At 46.3% G+C, this 21052-nt stretch overlaps 1 protein-coding gene across 1 annotated transcript in view; it reads right to left on the bottom strand.

Moving 5' to 3' along the window:
- The window catches only part of ccnd2a (cyclin D2, a), a 167409-nt gene that overhangs the window by 51435 nt on the left and 94922 nt on the right, over window positions 1-21052 (bottom strand). The window lies entirely within an intron of this gene.

The raw sequence follows: 21052 nt of genomic DNA, 5'->3' as shown, positions 1-21052 counted from the left end.
ACACATACACACACACACTCCCGCACACACATACACACACACACACTCCCGCACACACCCACATACACACACACACTCCTGCACACACCCACACACACACTCCCTCTCTCTCATACACACACACTCTCTCCCTCTCTCTCTCACACACACACACACACACTCTCTCTCTTTCACACACACAGACACACACACACACTCCCGCACACACCCACACACACATACACACACACACTCTCTCTCTCTTTCTCACACACACACATACACACACACTCTCTCTCTCACACACACACACAGACACACACACATTCCCACACACACATACACATGCTCTCTCTCTCTCTCTCTCTCTCTCTGTCACACACACACACACACACACATGCAGGGACAAATGCAAAGAGCCTATTTTAAAGTACTGGAATAAAAGCAGGGGGTGTGTTGGGGGGTGGGTGAATGTTGGGCTGAGGAAAGTGGCTGTTCTTTAGACACAACACAAGATAATGTTATGAGGCTAATTCCACAATAAAATATGCATTTACAATAAAAACCAGAGGAGGGCACATTCCTTTCAAGGCTTCCCACCTTGATGTGTTTTTGGTATATTTTTCTTTTGGGACCTGAGCAGTTATAGAGAGACTCGGGTAATATGGCATACATAGGTTCCATGAATATTGCTTCATTACATTCATCATATTCGACATGATGGTCAGTAAATTCAGTTGCTGCCAGCTGATGTTGCATTTTTAAAAATAATTTTCTTCTGAGCATGAACATATTAGCTTTGAGCCATTTATTCATTTATTCATCTGAAAATATGATGCAAAACAAATATAATTAAGCCAAGTTTTTTGTTAGTCACATGTATTTGAATGACAGTGAAATAGAGGGCTTCTGTGGTTTTAGTGCATGGACGATATGTAGCTATAGAAAGTTAGTTATAGTAAGCTTGATGTGTGCATCCCCTGCCCATGATTTCAAGAAGGACAGCTGCTAAGTATTTTACATACATTCTTACATATAGCTTTTTTCACTGGATGTTTCCCAGCCATTTAACCATTTTAAATGGTAAATGGACTGCATTTATATAGCGCTTTTATCCAAAGCGCTTTACAATTGATGCCTGTCATTCACCAGAGCAGGTAGGGGTTAGGCGTCTTGCTCAGGGACACTTCGACACGCCCAGGGCAGGGATCGAACCGGCAACCCTCCGACTGCCAGACAACCGCTCTTACCTCCTGAGCTACGCCGCCCCATTTTACATGAGAAATGGGTCATTGGCATCCACGACATCCTGACGCACACGTTAAAATGAATCAGTGTTATGCAACTGTGCACATGCACATGGTTTGTGGACCTGCCAATCACATACCTAATGCAGTTAAAGCATGGGTGGGGTGCTGCACAGCCAGCAGTGACTCACAGTTTTCAAACAGCATGGCACAGACGTGGTGGAAAACATCAGTATCATTTCAACCAATCCGCTTCGCGAGAAAACCCTGACAGACAAATGAACAATGGTTGGACCTGGTGCTACAGAACTCTTTCAAGCAAAAAGTTGTCATTGGTGTGTGAAGAGCCTTGGGATTCAGTGAATAAAGCTCTAAGGCGGGAGCAGTGAGTATCTCCTTCTCTATATGGTTCCACTAGCTCCCCCTGTCCATCTCTTTATACAGACCTTCCTCTGCCTGTCACTGTCACATCCCTCCCTGTTCACCTCTCAGCCTGGGGCTCTCCATCTCCAGACTGAATGTACGTACATACGGGTTAGTTCCATTTCAGACACTGCACAGCATGGGCATCTGCCTCCCCCCAGATATGTGCGCTTGACGGTAACTGACAAATGCCCTTCAGCCTAAGTCAGGAAGCACAGGCTAGCGTCTGTAGTCCACTCTGAGCGGAGAGAGAGTTAGGAAGCGCCTCCAGAAACTGCTGCTTCCCAACAGCTGGCTGACAAATGGTGGCCAGTGGGGCCGAACAAATGGATGGTGACTGGACATGACTGTCCCAACCGGCCTGGGCCATTGCCATCAATGAAGGGAGCAAGCAAAAGGAGGCAGACTGTTTGTTTGGCCTAATACATGACCGAACGACATTATAAACTGAAATTATATCAATGGATCTTTACTGCGGTAGAAGTCCAGCGCTGCCCACCGCCACCCCTGCCGGAACCATCCATCTTTAGCTCAGTCTCTGCTTCTGCCATCCTTCAGTAGCGGTGGAACTAACCGGGTGCTTTTTTTTTCATTTTTGACAACATGGAGATGTTTTTTTTTTTAACTATCAAAACGTGAGCTCCACATTAGTCTATCACTCAGTGACAGTGCTGTGCAGATCTCTTATTGCAGGGCAACGCAGTGCAGCATAACTAGTTCAACATAGTGCATTATACCAAGTCGAGTTGAGTACAGGGCACTGCATCTCAGTACAGCGAGTACAGCCAGCTAGTACAGATCAGTTCAGTACAGTTCAGAGCAGTTCAGTGCAGTGCAGTTCAGTACATTGCAGTGGTACTGCAGTACAGTGCCTTGTAAGCTGCACAGTGCAGGCAGTGCAGCACGTTTAGCCCGCAGAGTGCAACTGAGTGCAGTGCAGTGGCGTTTATCTAGGGCGGTACAGTACAACAGCCCTTCCTGTTGTGGAGTGTCCTGCCGCTCTCTGTCCAATCGAGACGGTCCTGTCTGCCTCTTTCGCTCTCTGACGTCTGACTGCAGCCTGCGCCCCAAACTCCCGCCAGGGCTCTGAGAACATTGCACTCATCTGTTTCGTACAGCCAGGAGCGAGGGAGGGAGGGAGCGAGGGAGGAAGGAGGAGGGGGGGGGGGGTTTCTCAACACAAAGGAGAAGCCTGGATTAAGTCATGAGCAGCAAACTACATAGGTTGGATTTTTAGCGGGTGAGATCACATCCTTTTCCCTAAACAGCAGAGGAACTCATCCTCAATCGGCCAGCCGGCCAGCGGAACGAGCTCTGCACCAAAAGGGACATCCATTACTGGGACAGTGGCAGCCGGTCCAGCACACACACACACACACACACACAGACACACACACACACATACACACGCACACACACAGGGCACTGAATCCTGGAGGGCAGCCGGTGGGGTGAGAAACACGCACACCCACACACACACACACACACACACACACATATTCACAACGCGTGCATGTGTGTGAGCACGCACACACACATGGGAGCATGCACGCATGCGCATGCGTGTGCGTGTGGGTGCTCATGTGCGTGTGTGGGTGCGTGGGTGTATGTACGTGCTCGTGTGCATGTGTGCGTGCGTGCGTGGGTGTATGTGCGTGCTCATGTGCATGTGTGTGTGTGTGCGTGCGTGGGTGTATGTGCGTGCTCGTGTGCATGTGTGCGTGTGTGCGTGCGTGTGTAAAACGTGAGCGAGTCTCGGAGTTATGTAACCGTGGAGGGGGCCCCCTGTTCTTTTCCTTCTGAGGACTCCACAGCTCTCCATTCTTTCACAAAATCCCTCCTTCACAGACATTCTCATAAGCGCTGTGACAGAGGACTGCGCGCTCCCGCACAATGCGCTTCACACAAGAATTCAGTTTGCCCATCGTTCCGCTCCGGACGTCGGGGTGTGGTTTGAGAGTGCCCAATGAATGTGCCCCACACTTTATTTCTCACTGTATCACCCTGCCGGCTAACAGAGCAAGTCTGAAAACACAGGTGCAACGTGACTTTCACCTACAACAAACTCGGCAACCTCCATGCACAGTGCAACATATATATTTATAAATATAAAAGAAATCCTCTATTCACGTAGATTAACAACAGCAGCAAAAAACCAGACAAAACAGCAGCAAGAAAGCAGACTCAACCCCCTGTTAAGCAGGTGGGCTTGCTGAGCCAACCTTAGACAGAGGCAGTCCCAGGTGGGGACATTCCCCCCAACAGCATAACAACTCACAGCAGCAGCACAAAGGAAAAGCAACCGCTCTGCTCATGTGGGAATATTCCTCCCTTCCTAAAATATTTCCTGTATGTCCTCAGCTGAGATGCCTGTTACTCATTCTCTCAGCCCCTGACATTTCCAAAACCTTACTTCGGTTTGGGGGGCCCTCAGCCCACCTCCCCTGACTGGACCTCTTTGAGGTACACTGATGGATGCTAATGCTGGACTTCCATATCGTTTTACAGGCTTGCCCTTTGATCTGCCAGCGAGTCTCTCTCTCTCTCTTTCTCTCTCTTTCTCTCTCCTTCTCTCTCTCTCTCTCTCTCTCTCCTTCTCTCTCCCGCTCTCTTTCTCTGTCCCTCCCTCTGTCTCTCTCTCTTTCTGTGAGAGTGAGAGACAGCATGCAAAAAAAGTTATTTAAAAAAATCATCCTTTTGGACACCTGTGGAATACAAATTTGTGAGAAAAAAAACAACTCAGATGGGGAAAAAACAGACAGACATGAGGCCAGATGGAAAGAGAAAAGAAGAAAAAAAGACAGGGAGAGCATGAAGAGAGAAAGTAAGGGAAAGACAGAAAAAGAGAGAAAGAGGAGATCAGTATTTTGTGGGGGGGGGGGGGGGGAGAGCAGGCGGTCACAGTCAGAAGCGGATGTGTCTCTGCAGTTGAGAATTTAGGAAGGAAGAACTGAAATGAAAGTCCACTGAAGGAACTCCAGTCAGCAGCGCAAACATTCTGAATGGGAAGGGTGCGGGGCAGCTGCAGGCAGCTGATTGGCTGAGCGGCTGTGGAACGCGGACTTCCTGTGGCCAGCTGCTGTGCTCGGGCCCAAATGACAAGGGTTATAATTGATTAAGAGCTGGCAGTCCAGTATGAAGACAGAAACACAGGAAAGATGAGGTGCTGTACAGTTGGCTTAACTGTATCCTTGTATTTTTTTTTTTAATAAAAAAAGAAAGTCCCTCCTCATTACTCTTACCGAGCTCTCTCAGCTCAGGAAATATTTTCCAGCAAACAATCTGCAAAGAAAAAAAAAATTTCCACAAAAGCATTCTGGGCACAGTTTTTTTTTCATTTATTCACTAAATACCCTTTGACTTTGCAACATTTCATCCCGAAGTGCATTTCGCATGTACCTCTGGAGAGTAAGGAGGAAATGGTTGTCTTGCATTGAAGGTGAAAAGAGCTCTACTTCAAAGTGGCGTGTAAGGTATCTGGACTGCTTGCAGGTACTGCACTTTGACAGAGCTGGCTTGCAGCGCCGGGGTTGTCTTCCTGTGTGCAAGCAGGCAAACCCAGGGCCCCATATTTCAACGAGACACAGAGAGCTCTTGTGAGGCACGCTCAGCGTGAGGCCTAATTCACTTTATTACTTTCATTGCTTTATTAGATTCAGAACGAAGGAATAAAACGCAAGTTTCCAAAAGAAAAAGAAAAAGTAGAGAGTTCCCCCGTCGAAGGCAGCGCACCAGCTTGATCAAAGGCTCCTTGTCACACCCTACGGCGGGCACTGCCTGACCCTCCGAACCGCGAGTCCGTCACACAGCTGCTCTCCTTTTCGCTCTGCACAATCATTACATCATCTCCCGGTTCCTGGAGGAGAAAAGCAGGGCCCTCGGTGTGGAGTGTCCGACTTGCTGAGTGTCTGTGTGCGGTATTTTTTTCTTTCTGCTGCGCTTTGGAAGATCTCCACGGGACACATCCGTTACCCGTGCCCCGGCGTATCCTAGGGAAGGAAGCGGCTCTGATCGGCGGGAAGGAACCGTGAAAAAGGAAGGCCTTATTCCGGAGCTGGTGCACGCCACCAACGTCCCGTCAATGGGGGAATCCTCTTTAGACAAGCGTGCGGGAAGACAGTGTAAGACAGGGAGCAGAGTGAAAAACTAGGGCAACGGCGGTAATCTATGGTAGAACCTTTGAGAGTCCAGGCCTTCGCTAAGAAGTGCTATTTCATCATCGAATAGACTTCTGTGACCGTCTGGATCACAGCTATGAGACGGGTCCGGGGGACACATAAACCCGTCACTGTTGTTGAAACTTGTTCAGGGTTCTTCTCAGGGTGAACGTGAAAAGGCCAGTTTCTCTGCAGCAGCTCATCTCAGTGGAAATTTTTTTTTGACTCATCTGTGTCTGATTTCTTCGTGTGCATGCGCTCAAACAGCAACAGTTACCGCTACGCTCCTGCTCTTTCCGCCATCACTGCAAAGTACAGAAAAAGGCCAGCCTCCTCCTACACCTTTCGAGTTCGGGTGTGACACTTCGCCTCATGGAACCCCACACAGGCAACTGCGCTTACAGCTCCGCAAACTGTCGCCGCTCGCAGACGAGAGGGGGTAACGAGTGCGTCAGCAAATGTGCACGCAGTTCACGCAGCTACGCGCTTCTGCATTGAGGTTCGCCCCTCGCCACTGTGTGTCACGTCAGCTAATTGAATTATTTCCCCTTGAAGGTTGGAAAGCGTTAAAAAAAAGATTTGAGAAACAGACAACGGCAGAAGAAAAAAAAAAACGTAATCGTACGTTTAAGAATATTGCCAAGTTAGCATTTATTAAGATGCAACTAGATTGCATGTCTATTGCAACAGAGGAAAACCTCAGAGTGCAGTTGTCACAGGAAAGAAAGCCCGTGCGATGAGAGTTAGCCAATAAGACAAATGCTCAGCCTCTGCCCAGAGCGCAGGCTCCTAGCACTGCCAGATGCATGTCATCTGCTGAGTCTGCAGCTAAAGGTACTGTAATCCCCTGGATGTGACCCAGGCATGGAAAGAGCCGAACGTCAGACTCCTGGCCCGGAGTCAACTGAGACACGACCGAGACAGAGTGGAGACAGACCTGAGACATGCACACAACCGAAACAGGGTTAGCGCAGACGTAGCTGAAACAGCACAGAAGGGCGGCCGTGAACGATCGATGACGCTGGCAGCTCCACCTCATCGTGAGCATCACGTCTAGTGTCACCGCTTCTTGTTCTTGTTTCTTTTTTTTTTCCTAATTCTGAAATTTAGTACCAAACACAAAGAGATAAGAGATCGCCACAGCTCCTGGGTATCTCAGAAAAGACTACTCTAGCACCTCCACCCTTTTTTTACGTCCCTCTCCATAGAGAAATTGCAGGAACACTTATGCATTTGGAGGAGGAGCGTGCTAGTTTTCTTATACTGCTTATGGAGGGATCTGATGTATGGGCAGGTTATAGCCAGTAGGCGGCTGAACCATGTCATTGTACAATTTCCTAAAATGTAGAGTGGGTATTTTAGAATAATTAACTTAACTTTTGTTTAGTAGATGTGAACCAAGAGTTTCGGAGGTGCACCCTCGCCTGCTCTTGGTCTGTGTCTAAAAATACCCAGTGAAGTAATCTGAAAAACTCTGCACTATTTACATTTTGAGACTTGGGGCTGCAAGGCAGCCAGCCTCGTCTCTGCTGAGCTGCGGAGCCCGACCGAGATGACTGAGGGGGATTTCACAGCTCTCTCTGGGCTGTGTGAAGTGAGACAGAGAAGGCAAGGCAGAGGGACAGCACAGAGAGGTGCTGTCCCAGAGGCGCGTGATGTCATCTCGAGATGAACTTCGGTCGGCCTCGTTCTTCTGCGCTGGCCAGAGACGCACAGGATGAAGGAGATTCCAGGAAATTAAGCTCCTCATCAACGATTTAAAACAAAAAAAGAAAAAAACAAAAAAAAGAATAATTTCACAACATTGCGTGCATGCTCAACACAGTAGATGTCGGAGGGCTGCAAATATTCTGGCTCTCTCATTACCTGTAGCAGTTCAGGATGTTGCTATTGAAAGTTTTTAACAAAGGACTGGGAAATAACATTTGATATGAACGTGTGGTGAGTGCCGTGAAGCACAGTGAAACTGGGCCAAGCGAGGGTAAGCCATCTTAATGAAAATGGAATTGATCATATTTAATGAACTGCAGAGAAAAGAAAAAAAAGATGTGCACGCACATTGGGCAGTCCTTTGCAAGCAGTAATGTAAGCTCATTTGAAAATGAAAAATAAGAACAATACTTTCGTTCTTCGTTCAACTCTAAACAGCCTCCCCAACATCTCATTTGAACAAAAAAACTTATGCGACGCTTAAGCCATTCCCATCAGGTAGTTGGTCCTATCGACACGAATGTATTTAGAGCTGGAAACAATTTTGCCAAGTCTTTGGTGAGTAAAGTAATGGCACAATATAAGGTCAATTAAGCCACAGTTTGACAGTCCAGAGGGACAGGAGACAGGAGGGGCTGAGTGGGCAGCATGATTTGGGCTGCTTTTAGCTAAATGACCAGAAAGGACTGTGATCCAGCTGGGAAACATCCACTGACAAAACTCCCATCCCTTCCAGTGGCATCCATGCACCAACTGGTGTTACACATACTCCCAAAACCGACGGACAAAATAAAGCAAAGCAACTGACAAACAAAGAAGAAGAGTGACCGCATGTGCCATCTTGTCTGCCCTGGATGTCCTCAACTTTAAATTTCCCCGTGAGATTAAATTGCATCTATAATTTCCTCCTAGAGCCTGCCACACTACTCCTTCCTATGTGCTTATCTGCAGGAAGTAGCATTAGATGAAATGGCATTCTTGATATGGAGCTTGAAAGCAATGACGATATGAACCGTGCAATCATTACCCCCCCCGCCCCCCCCCCCCCCCCCCACCATTCCCCAATGCATAGCCTGGTCTTGCTGTCTCCATCGCTTGCAGGAACGTGAAAGGTGGCAGGGAGAGGCCATTGACCTGGGTGGGCTCCGGGCTTGGTGGTCGCTCGGGGACCTGCCATAGTCATTCTGGAATGTTGGTATGCGTGAGGGCGTTCCTTTGCCATCTAGAGGGACCTATTGCCAGCCCAAAACATTGCCTAACTCCAGATCTGTCACAAAAAATAAAAATCAACCATAGTAAAAGGAGAGAATTGTTGAATCTACATGGTCTTGGTCTGTTTGCATTTTATCTTGGCACATGTACTGCCCCTTCATGGTTTTCCTCTTAATTGTGAAGTAATGACTGCCTCTTCATCCCAAAACACCCTGCTTGTCTTTCAGGGATAGCGATCTTAATTTTTCCATGCCAGTGTTTTCTTTTTTTTCCCATGGTGCTTTTCCCATGGAACATATTTGGTAAGCTTTTTTTTTTTTCATCTTCCTAGTGTTTCTTCTTTTTAGCTTAAGATTCTCAACAAAAATTGAATTTCTGTCCCAGGGAACAACCTTTATTGCAGAGCTATATAATACATTTCCACCTTCACAAACAGTTTATGAATTGAATTAAACTCAAGATGAAATGTATTCCAAAGTTAACAACTAGAAAGAATAAAACACTGTAACTCTGGTAAATCAATGAATCAATCAATCATGCAGTAAGTCAACCAACTAACCATCCAGTGATGCAATCAAGACGTATTTCTAACAGCTTTTTACAATTGCCAAAGTACTGCACAGAGTACGTTTTTAAGAAGAAAGCATTCAAACTATGGGCTAATAGTAGGATGGAGGACTACAAGCCAGAGGCATAACTTTCATTTCACACACGTGTGGAACTCTGAAGAGCTGTACTGTATTCCTGGGCCTGTGACCACGCTCGGGTATGGGGTCATCGGCCTGTGAGAGACATGGCTACCTTGCTTTCAGCTCCTTACAGAGAGAACACAATGATACATGGTTTGTCATCACAGAGCTAAAAGACATATGCTAAGGGTTTTTAAAGCATAGCATCAGGTTACTCGCCATCAGAAGGTACCGTACAAGCTACAGGAAATGCAGCAGAGGACCTCTTTACGGAACCAGAGAGAAGAAGGACGGCTGGCTGGGAAAACCATTCCTGAGTGTGTTTGTCCCCACAACAAGTGGTTCTCACAACCAAGAAACTGGTGCTGCTGGTGGTGACTTATCCAGCAGACTATTAATACTAGATACCCCCCAGGGGAAATGCCTCTGTCCTCCTCCCCAGAGAGGATGAGAGGAAGTCATCGATTCTTCCCACCACAAGCTCTGGGAAGGACGGATAAGAGCTAGCCTTTCCTTTTTTTCCTCCTCTCTCTTTTGGTAACATTGTTATTATTTTAACGTCTGTGAGATATGGCCCACGCCATGCTATTTCTTCATCTGGGCGAGTGGGGAGAGAGAGAGAGACAGAGAGAGAGAGAGAGAGAGAGAGAGGGAGTAAAAGAGAGAGACACACAGTTTACTTTTTCCAACAGGGCTCGACGGAACATGCTCCTGTTCGTCGACTGCTTCCCAGGACCACAGCCTCTCCCCCTGGGATCTTTCTCAGAGCACACAGTATCCTGGCCCTCCGCACCCCCATGTGGAAACATCACAGCACACTGCCCCAAACACTGAAGCCCTTGCTGACATTACATCAGAAGTTCAAACTACTTCCATAATAACTACACACAAATGAATCACTGAGAGATGGTTTCTTGTGCTTAATAAAATGTGTTTCAGTATCTGACTAATTTATGTTTGATATACGCAGTATGTGCAATGCATAGATGAAAAATGAATGTGCCACATGTAAAGTTATAACAATTTCAACTATCTTCAATGGTGCTTCAATGGTGGGGATGGCAGACGCTGACCACTGAAATTGCTACATTTTTTTAAAAAGTGAGCAAACTAAAGAGTAACGGAAAGTATCTGGTGAGCTTCAAACACAGGTTTCCAGCAGGTAAGACTAGCACGCTAACCACAACACTAAATCTACAGAGTGCTAAGGCTGACACTTGGGCATACGAAGCTAGTGAACAAGGCGAACGTTTGCAAACTATATCAAACTTTTTTATGTTAGCTTTGTGTTCACCGTGAACGTTTGTAAACATAAGCGAACGGTTTGAAAAGGTAGTTTGCGGTGAACAAAAATGGACGCTGGACTGAGGGAAATGTTCCCAGATGGGTATTTCAATTGAAGATGCCGTTAAGTGTGATCAGTTTTTTTCAATAATGTTATTGCTAACGCTAGCCAATGTTATTATTGTTTGCTAGCTAGCTATTGTTTTTTTTATCATCGATGATCACAGAAGCGGCTGTGAGTACAAACGCTCTCGTCGCCATGTCTGTTTATGTTTAATGCAAACAATTTGGAACGTTCTTAAAAAGGCGTTCAAATTGAACTGTTCAAAGAAAACATAATTTTGCCACGAACATTCGCCTCTGTTCACTGAATTTGAACGCACCTCAGGCATATTGAATAATGACCCCACCTCCTCCCTTTTTGATTGGGCACCTGACAGGACCGAATACATCCAGTGCTTCCCTCAGAAGCCATTCCAGTAAATAAAGCTAATATGTGCTTGAAAATCGCACCGAGGCCAGAATGCTCTGGCCCCTATGAGCCACACCCATTGCTGCTGATACCACAGGTGCCATTCATCATTAACACTAACGCTCAACGGCTAGTTGGCCTCGAAACCGAGTTGCAGGTGCATTCATTCGTCAGGGGGTGCGACCGGAGACAGAGCCTCGGCGGCTAACGGCAGCATAGCAACGTGGACAGCGCTGGAAGTGCGTGTGAAAGGGAAGGGGAAACGCAGGACAGAGGCTGAAAACCAGGGCTGAATATCTGCTCGGTGCATTTAAAGTGCTGTGTGGCAGCGCCTCGGGTTCAGTGGTGCCCATTGTTGCCTTGGCTTTTACGGCCTTGTGCTCACTCCCTCTCAGACCCGCTGAAGGGGGATTTCCAGACTGAGACCCTGAGTGAGGCAGGCACATGCTGAGCTGAGGCATGTCTGCACTCTGGGGAAGTGGAGGAGAGGGCGGGGAGGGGTGGGGTGGGGGTGGGGTGGGGGGTGGGGGTGGGGGTGGGGGGGGCCTGAGAGGGCTGGGGGGGAGCTGAGAGCAGGGAGTCTTAGCAGCCTTTCTCTGCAGGCTGCTGCGCCGCTACGTTGATCCGTAGACAGCTGTCGCTGAGGCAGGCCACATTTGCTTTGGCCCCTCTGGACGTGCACAAGCTCTCAGTCCTCCCCAGCTCCTGTCATGGTCTGGCATAGCTCGGCCTGGAGGCAGATGTTTCCTTTATTTAGCTACCGCTCACAAACACATCGAAGGGCTCACCCAGAGAAAGATCATTGATGACGTGTCACCCCCCTACCCCCACTCCACACACCCCAACTCTTTCCCCAAACATAGGGCCTTACTTCATTGAAGCTTTGGCTGTCTGCACTTTGGATTATTACGAGGACCTCCAAAACAGGAAGTTGCTGGACATGTGTTTAGCATCTATTGCTGGAGCTCCCCCCTCCCCCTCACTCCCCATTGTCAGACTTCCCATTGTCATTTTTCAAGGAATAGAACATCAAACATAGATCTGGCTTCATCGTGGGGATTTACGGAGTTAACCCTTTGAAAGCATCAGCACGATACTGTCCTGATGCTATCTGAAAAAGGTGCTTTTCAGATACCACAGGGGTCTAAATATCTGATGATTTAAAGAATATGACATAGTTCATAAGAACATTACATATTAATAAATAAATTATTGATTACCTATATATTTGAAGGTTATGTTGCACCACAAGGAGACAGCTTTCCTTTCTCTTTGTGTGGAATCAAGCCAGGCCATGTACCAGAGGAGTGTAATGTTCCAGTTAATGGAACACTGTGGTACCAAATTTGGGAGCAGAAGGAACAAAAATGTTGGATCTTGGCACCAGATTTTTTTTTTTTTGTAAGTTGCTGGTTGTGGAGATGCAGCTGCAACAGCCAATTCTTGGAAGAAACCGCTAGCAACACTAGAGTGTGACTGCATGTCAAAAGTGAAACATCAGCCACCAGCATCAGGGGCTTCCTCCCATGCTCTACAGGGGAAATGTAGATATCCAACTTTCAAGACAAGCAGGCAATGTTTCCATCAAGGTATGTAAATTCAGCAAATCATTTCTAGAGTGCTTAAGAGACTGAGAACACAGTCTGATGAAATATATGTCATTATGGAATTAGTGTGTCATTTCATACTGACATACCGTGGTACAAGCTACATTTTGATAATGAAGAGCCCTTGTTGTTCGTTGGCTGAAGTGCTGCCTACTTCATGACATCCTTTGCAGGGGTTTATGTAGTGCCTTGCATTTAAAAACATTTACACTGAAATGGCGAATATTCTGTTCAAATTTTTAAGAGCATTCATTAAACCTTTATCTCATATGAGAAATGACTGACACTTTCAGAATAAGTGTAAATTCCACAGTCCCAATGAAACAGAGACTAATACTGTTGGTCTCAGATCAGTTTTGATACTGAAAACAATGTGTTTCGTTTTCTGAGAACTTACTTAATCACTTCTATTTTTGTCTAATGGTGAAGTCCATTTTTTTGTCAGTTTCACTTATAAAAGATATCTATATCAGGATTAGGAATTAAATTATTAAAATCAGGATTAAAATGTTAAATTAAAATGCACTCATAACCATCAACCCCATTTCTTAACCATCTTAACCATCACGCCCCCTCCCCTCCATTTTGAATTGGCATATTTTCACTGCGGGATTGCCCTGTTACTGCCGCCCGCTGCCAGTGCCCACAGCGCACACTTGCACACATCTCCTCTGAAACAAGTGCAGCCAGCTGCTGCTTCTCTTCACCTGGCTATCCACCAGCTGAGCTGAGCTGAGGTCACAGAGCTCTGGAGGGCCGCATTAAACCGTACCACTTTCATAGGAATATGGGCCAGGGCGTGTGTGTGTTTGTGTGTGTGTGCGCGCGTGTGTGTGTGTGTGTGTATATACATACCATGAGCTCTGTAATATTTGGGACAAAGACATATTTTTCTTCGGCTCTGTACTCCACAATTTTAGATTTGTAAATTAAACAATTCACATGTGGTTGAAGTGCTAATTTTCAGCTTTTATTAAAGGGTATTTTATACTTTTTTGGTTTCATCTTGTAGGAATGACAGCACTTTCATTATACATAGGCTACATACTGGAAAAACTCTTGACTGGCCAAATCATTCAACCGCTCTGAATCCAACTGAGCATTTGTTTCATATGCTGAAGAGAATACTTCAGGCAACTGTCTCACTGTATATATATATATATATATATATATATATATATAAATATCCAAACTCCAATTTGGACATCCATGCTTTTACATGATAATATGACCGAAAATAAATTACAGATGGAAGCTAAGGAGCTAAGCGTTTCAGCGGCTATGGGCTTCTTGGAGTGCATAAATTAGTTCAGGATGCAAACTTGTTTTCAAACATAGAAAGTCCACACCCATTCTGTTTGAACTGTAGAGTCCCACGTGCGGTGTAATCTGGGTACCAAAATATATTTACATATCAGGTTGTGTATATGCAAAAATGAATGCTTAGATTAATCTACGCAAGAGAAATTAATCTCTAGGTCCACCATGTAAAACCCGAGCTTCATGAACTGCATAATGGGTGGGAGTACTGCCCGTTGTTAGTCATTGGCTTTGCTCTTTGTATGCAAAATGCTATGACTAACATGAATCATTACTTACTAGGAGTGCTATCACCATAGTCCAGCTGACACATACAGAGTTTACCTATTATGTAACTGTAATTGTTTTGTATACCTTAGCTGTCTGTTATTTTGTTGCGTGGCATAATTCAATAAGTCACGCTAGCAAAGCACATTGAAAACAAAAAAACTGAAAGTGAAATATAGAAAAGATAGCACTTCCCATTTTAGGACTCATTACCCTTTATGGGTCTGTCACATACAAAGCTTTAACACAGAAAAAAAAAAAACATTAAACTTGCTGCTAGGACAAGCACAGAGAATCTTGTCACTCATTACATTACATTACATTATAGGCATTTAGCAGACGCTCTTATCCAGAGCGACTTACACAACTTTTTACATAGCACTTTTGTAAACTTAAAAGTAAATATTAGAAATATGCATTTAACTTTTTTTATTTTCTACTGATAGACTGTTCTTCATCTTGGTAATATATTTCATATTTCTCTATTAATCAGAACTCAACAGTTGTTCAAATAATGTGAAATGATGTGAATATATACAGATGTAATGTTCTTGTCATTGAAAACAATGAAGGGCAAGTTGCAACTGTGGATCTCCGCGTTTTATGTTAAAGACCCAATTACTTCTGCAGAGGTAGGCCCTCTCTCTTTGTATCAGTGTGTCATGGGACTGGCTGTAATTTTGAGGCAGTTGTTTTATCCACAAATCTTCCTATTGCGTGATTGCCTGGCTGGCTGCTGGTTCTGAAATGCTGCCTTACAGACTTTCAAAAATGACATGGGGCAAGGAGAGATAAATCCTATTCAGTAAAGGTTTTCTGCCTTCTTCCATTCCAAGAAAAGACAATCATTGGAGTACAACGTCAGTCATCATAAGTCATGGTAACCACAAGGTAGCTGACGCTAAGATATGACAAAGGGAGAGACCTGACTTGTACACTATCTGAAGTTACGGTATCCTTTGTGTCTGAGCGTCATGATCCACTTATCTTTAAAGCTCAAGGGAAAAAGTACATAAGAAACTCTTACCTGAATGCACTCGAGCCCCTTCTCCAGGGCCTCAGGATCTAAGCAGAGGAACATGTTCACAATCGTGTTCACAGAGGTCCCAAAACAATGCTCAATTCAAAATGTACAGCTGCTCAACAGCTGAAGCTCACTGGAGTTTGGACCACGATTCGCTACTATAGAACACGCATTCCAAATGGGCAGTGCCATCAACCAACCAAGAAAAATCTCACACAGCGTTGTCATGGAGTTTACCCTCTTGGAGTTCCCCAGCTGTACTGTGGAAGAAGTACCCTCTGTTAGGTCATCAAATATATTCTTACTCAACCTCCCTTTGAAATTGCTGAATCCCCTTATTTAGCAAAACATTACAACTTTCAGAACAAGAGGAAATGTATTCACTAATTGTTTGGACTGTCCCCATGAGCACAAATTTCAGTTTGGCACATGTTATTTTCTCAACAGGGATAGCATTTAATGCAACACACCCACAGAGATCATTTTAACTGGGCCAGCATACCCTTAGGCCTCCTTGAAAAAAAAAGCAGGTCAGAGAGCTACCTTGACTTCCGAAAGTTAATGCCCCAAATCCATCTAAGGAGGGACAGCTTAATTTAACAGTAAGATAAGGTTCAATTCACCTGGAAGGAATGTAGAAAGTGGGAGCGGATTCCTGGAGGGGAGGGAGGAAAGGGGGGGGTGTATTATGAAAGCCAATGAGATGTAAAGTTGTCAAAACAGATTTCTTTTCAAACAAGAGTGAATGAGCACTGCACACCTAAATAGACTGAATGAAAAAAAAACTGAAAAACTAGATCCCACCACAACAGAAGTCAGGAAACAGTAAAGAAATATTGCTTTTGGAGGGCTCCAGGACTTAAGTTCTTTTACTACTTTTTTGTTTAGTATCTTTTAAAAGTGCTTTGAAGGTTGAGCTCTTGGAACATACCCTGTATTTTCAGATACAGCTACCTCCACTAAACTGAGACTGCCATGACATTGAGTTTCTTAACCAACTTCTCTGAATTGTGGAAATGTATTATGCTATATGTATTAAGATATTTTATTAGTAGGAGCAAACATGTATACAAACCACATTACACAGCTCAAAATGCCTCTGCCTTGTGGAATACTAGGGGATCCGGGCCTTGTTTCACTCAAATGGTTCCAAATCCACGTGTGTGTGTGTGTGTGTGTGTGTGTGCACATGTGTGTGTATACGTGCGTGTGTGTGTGTGTGCGTGTGTGTGCACATGTGTGTGTATATGTGCATGTGTGTGTGTGCGCGTGGGTGCGTATGTAGATTTCATTAATAAACCGAGCTAGAGAATTGGACCCAGCGGTGCGGAAGCCCTCTCGGTGCGGGCCGCTGCCGCTCTCCGTTTCGCCCCGTGCCCACAGCCCGTCCGCATCGGGTGTCAGCGCGGAGCCGCCGGAGGTTCCCACAGACGGGCCGGCGTGGGCCCGCGCGGGCCTCTCAGCGCACGGGCGGCCTCCGATAACGCGCCGCGCTCTCAAAGGGCGCTATCGCCTTTCAGAGCCCCGCCGCGTCGCGAGGCGCGGGCCGCTGCAGGGACCGCTCGGGCGCCAGAGACGGGAGGCGGAAGCAGGGGGAGCTGGGAAGGGGAAGGGGAAGGGGAAGGGGGGGGCAACTCCAGCGCAGGAGACAGGGGAAAGAGAATCTACCATCCCCAAACAAAGCCATAGTCATTTAGCCACAGCCATTTTTCTTTTTTTTACGGGCCCCCAATATCAAAGCATGTCTTTAAAAGAAAAAAAAAGAGGATAAAGACAGCTCTATTTTAACAGGGCAGCCGGTGTGTAACTCCTCTTTTGTGTGCATTTCCTGGAATGCCAGGGCCACATCCAGGTGGATTTTGATAAAGAACGGCGGCTTCAGGTGTAACCGCTGTCTAATCCTCCCATTTACGCGTTCACTTTTGATTGCGATTCGTTCAAAAGGCAAACGCAAACAAGGGTTCCGCGTCACCTTGAACAAGGTGCGGTAAGTCACTGTAAGTCGGGTGCAGCACTTTGGTCTCTTTGGGGTTTTTGTTTTTTTGTTCAGGTTGAGTTTGCTCTCCCATTCAACGTCTGAACCGCCCTGTATAGGAGGATTACTCGGGACGTTTTTGTCTGAATCTGCACCTTTTGTCTGCGCCTTTTGTTTGCACACTGTAAGAGTTTCATCCCGCTGTTTATTCCCCTTCTAGTGTCGTCAGTCGGGCAGATGTTCCAGGAGCAGCGGTCAAGAAACAAACACAGAGGTGGCATTGATAGAATAGGTCTCGCTTCATCAAGGAGAGTTCGGGAGAGGAGAAAAAAAGAACAGAAGAAAGGGGGAAGGCGGGGGAATTCGCCGTTAAAAAGCGGGTCGCATTCTTTCGTCTGTTATTGCTGTCTCCTGTGTCCTTTGTTCGGGGGGAGTGAGCGTTGACACGGGGCGAGAGGAGACACATGCTCCCAGGTTGATGGAGGGGTGCAGGAATGTTAGGGCGAGGTTCTCAGGCCCGATCAAGCGCTCTGATGAACTCTTGGGGTGTTCAGCCTCCTGCTCACCTCCCGCGCAAACACACTCTTTCGACACAACTACCTTGTACCGACACACGGGCATGGAGTTCCTTACAGAACGACAGAAAGACGATGGACCAACATAAAGATCCCATTATTTTTTGGTAAATGGTAAATGGACTGCATTTATATAGCGCTTTTATCCAAAGCGCTTTACAATTGATGCCTCTCATTCACCCATTCACACACACACTCACACACCAACGATGAAAGACTGCCATGCAAGGTACCAATCAGCTCATTGGGAGCAATTAAGGGTTAGGTGTCTTGCTCAGGGACACTTCGACACGCCCAGGACGGGGGATCGAACCGGCAACCCTCCGAGTGCCAGACAACCGCTCTTGCCTCCAGAGCTAAGTCGCTGTCACAAGACGTGATGCTCAGCGCTCGGCTGAATTATGCAGTGGCCTGCTGTCACCATCATGCTTCCAAGGTGCTCGGTTCAACAGTCGCGCTACTCTTCCGGCTCTGCCCTTCAACACTTCCAGTCTTTCGGTTTGCTCGTGGCTCCACGGACGTTGGACGCTCTACGCCGGTCAATCGCGCAGTTTTATAAGTGAAGCCTGATGATGTGTGCCCTGTCCTTCTTTACTGAGATAACAAGCCGTCTGGGTCTGCCATGTCACCTCCTGACATTAACACTCCTTTAATCACATCGTGTTCATACACTGTCAACCGGGTTTGCGAAAGATCTAGACGAGTCAAGGGGGCCACATTCCAGGAGTCTGCTAGCGCAGAGCTAAAGCAAATGTATGTCTCTGTTCCCCTCCCTTTCCACTGATGTTCCCCTCAAAGACAAGTTCCACGGGACAAGTACAACATGCTCTGTTGCAAAGCATTGATCCTGCACTGAGAGAGTCTGACAGAGTCGTTTAAGTTCACGTGGAGAATTGAAGTTATTTCTGAGTAATGTGCCTGCAAGTCAGAGCAGGCTTCTCCAAAGAGGCCACACAGAAAGCCACGCCACTGCAGCCTGAGCGCGAGCCAACGCCATGTTAAAGGATGGAACGGTTCAGAAGGTCAAATGCTGACCTGGCTAAAGGCAGGGAGAGAAGGTTGAAATGGCTGCTTATCTTCCTGGACCATTCGCTGCTCTGCCTGGTCTGGTGGACTTCAGAGGAGCATGCTAGAGTACCACAGAATATAATGCCACCCTTGAAGGTGGGGATGGGTGGACAGTTGGCTCAATCTTGTTGGTAGGAACCTGGGTCTTTGTCTCAGAGAGCAAATCATGTCTTTAGTTGAATGGGTAGTCTATGGTGAGGTTTGACTCATCTAGAGTGTACTTTGTGTTGTGACTAAGTAACTGGAGGCGACTGCTTGTCAATCGCGTGTCAGATGGGATAAGTGATAGGGAAGTGAATTTTCATGAACTGTGTAATGTCTGTGACTACTATGAGCTGTCCATCACTGGTACTTCCTTCTGTAAGCCAGTCAAAAGACTCGAAACATTATTATTGGTTCAAATTAGTGAGTGACTTGTAGCACATCATACTGCCTACCATCACTACAGTGAAACACAAAGGCACGTCACTCCTTACCCACTGGCTTCCTTACCAAAGAGCCCAGTCATTAGCCAGTGATTGAATTGTGCTTTGTCTTGGGAGGCTGCGCCACATGGTTGCAAAGACCCAAGTTTCACTTCCCGCTCAGGCTACCGGTTGCACTGGCAGTGCCCGAATGACCAGGGTAGCATGTGCTCTTCTGCAGTCCCCACTCCCTTATTCTCCACCTGCCCCGATCTGCAGGCGCGCTCGGCTGAACCCCCCGGCACTGAAGCCCCACACACAGGGTCCCGCTCTGAAGCATCGCATCCATCAGTCCAGAACAGCTGCCTGGATCCAGCCCAGCCACCCCTGCGCCACAAAGGGCTGCTTGTGCCCCGACTCGGCAGAACATAAAACGAAGCGATAAGCCGTGCCACAGCATCTGCCAGGGCCGACGGACCTCCCAAAGCCGGGCCCGAGCGCGAGACCCGCGGGACAGACCAGGGTTCGGGGTCCAGGCCTCCAGTCCTCTATCGCTGTACTGGCTTTGGGAGTGCGAGACTCAAAGAGTCAGGGGTACAGAGAGGAGGGTGGAGGGAGGTTGAGGGTTCTCCCCAAAGAGCGAAGGAACTAAAAAGTTCTTCCATTACATTACATTTATTTGGCAGATGCTTTTATCCAAAGCGACGTACAAAAAGTGCATTTCATGGTCATGGACAACTACAATACACAGGTTCAATAAGATACAATACTTATTTTGTACAGCTATTTCTAGCCAAGAACACAGTTTAGTTCACACAGTGAACACTATTCTGACCTAACCTCTGCAAAGCCAACTAGGCAGAAGAACAAGCTACAGTATTAGGACAAATGCAAATACAAGTGCTGGGATGGGGGAACATGTAACGAGTGTCATGAAGGGGGGGAGGGGGTGGATTTAGAGTGAAATATACAGAGTGGTGGTAGTTAGTCCAGGTATAATCCAACATGGCTTCCTGGTGTAATCCAACATGGCTTCCTTCCTCCCTTCATGAAGCAGAAGCGAGATCCAGGAGGGAAACGACATTGAAAACAGCAGGAGTGCAGAACTGAAACTTTCAAGGCTTTCGACTGACACTGTGGGACGCCACAGTCATTTTTTCAATGAACAGATAACCTGACTTTGACACTTTACGTGCTCACACCATTGCAAAAGGGAACCAATGGCTAAAGAGAACTTCATTCATATCATAAATGTGGCTAACAACACACTTACCTCTACAAGACATTGATTTACAGTTCCTACAGATTAATATAATATTATATGTGGTGGTCATTACACTTATAACATTGTTAAATAATACAATTACCTTACTTGGCAAGATCCTTATTTTTAAAGACATTCTATGCAGGATTTTTTATTTTAAAATATTATAAAATAACTATGCTTATGCTAAAGCTATGATGTACTGGCAATCTCAGTCTTTGCATACTTTAGTCAAATTCGTGCACCTTTTACCTGTATTTGTTATTCTAAAATGTGTTTGGGACGTTTCTGGGCGTGGCGCTCTTTTCTGTGTGGGGAGGGGTGGGAGTGGCTACAGACCCTGTGGTTAGGGGTCAGACTCCAACGAAGTGTTTG

This window comes from Anguilla anguilla, chromosome 7, assembly GCF_013347855.1.
Source record: "Anguilla anguilla isolate fAngAng1 chromosome 7, fAngAng1.pri, whole genome shotgun sequence".
In the NCBI taxonomy this organism is placed as follows: domain Eukaryota; kingdom Metazoa; phylum Chordata; class Actinopteri; order Anguilliformes; family Anguillidae; genus Anguilla; species Anguilla anguilla.
This window is presented reverse-complemented; position numbering and strand designations above follow the sequence as displayed.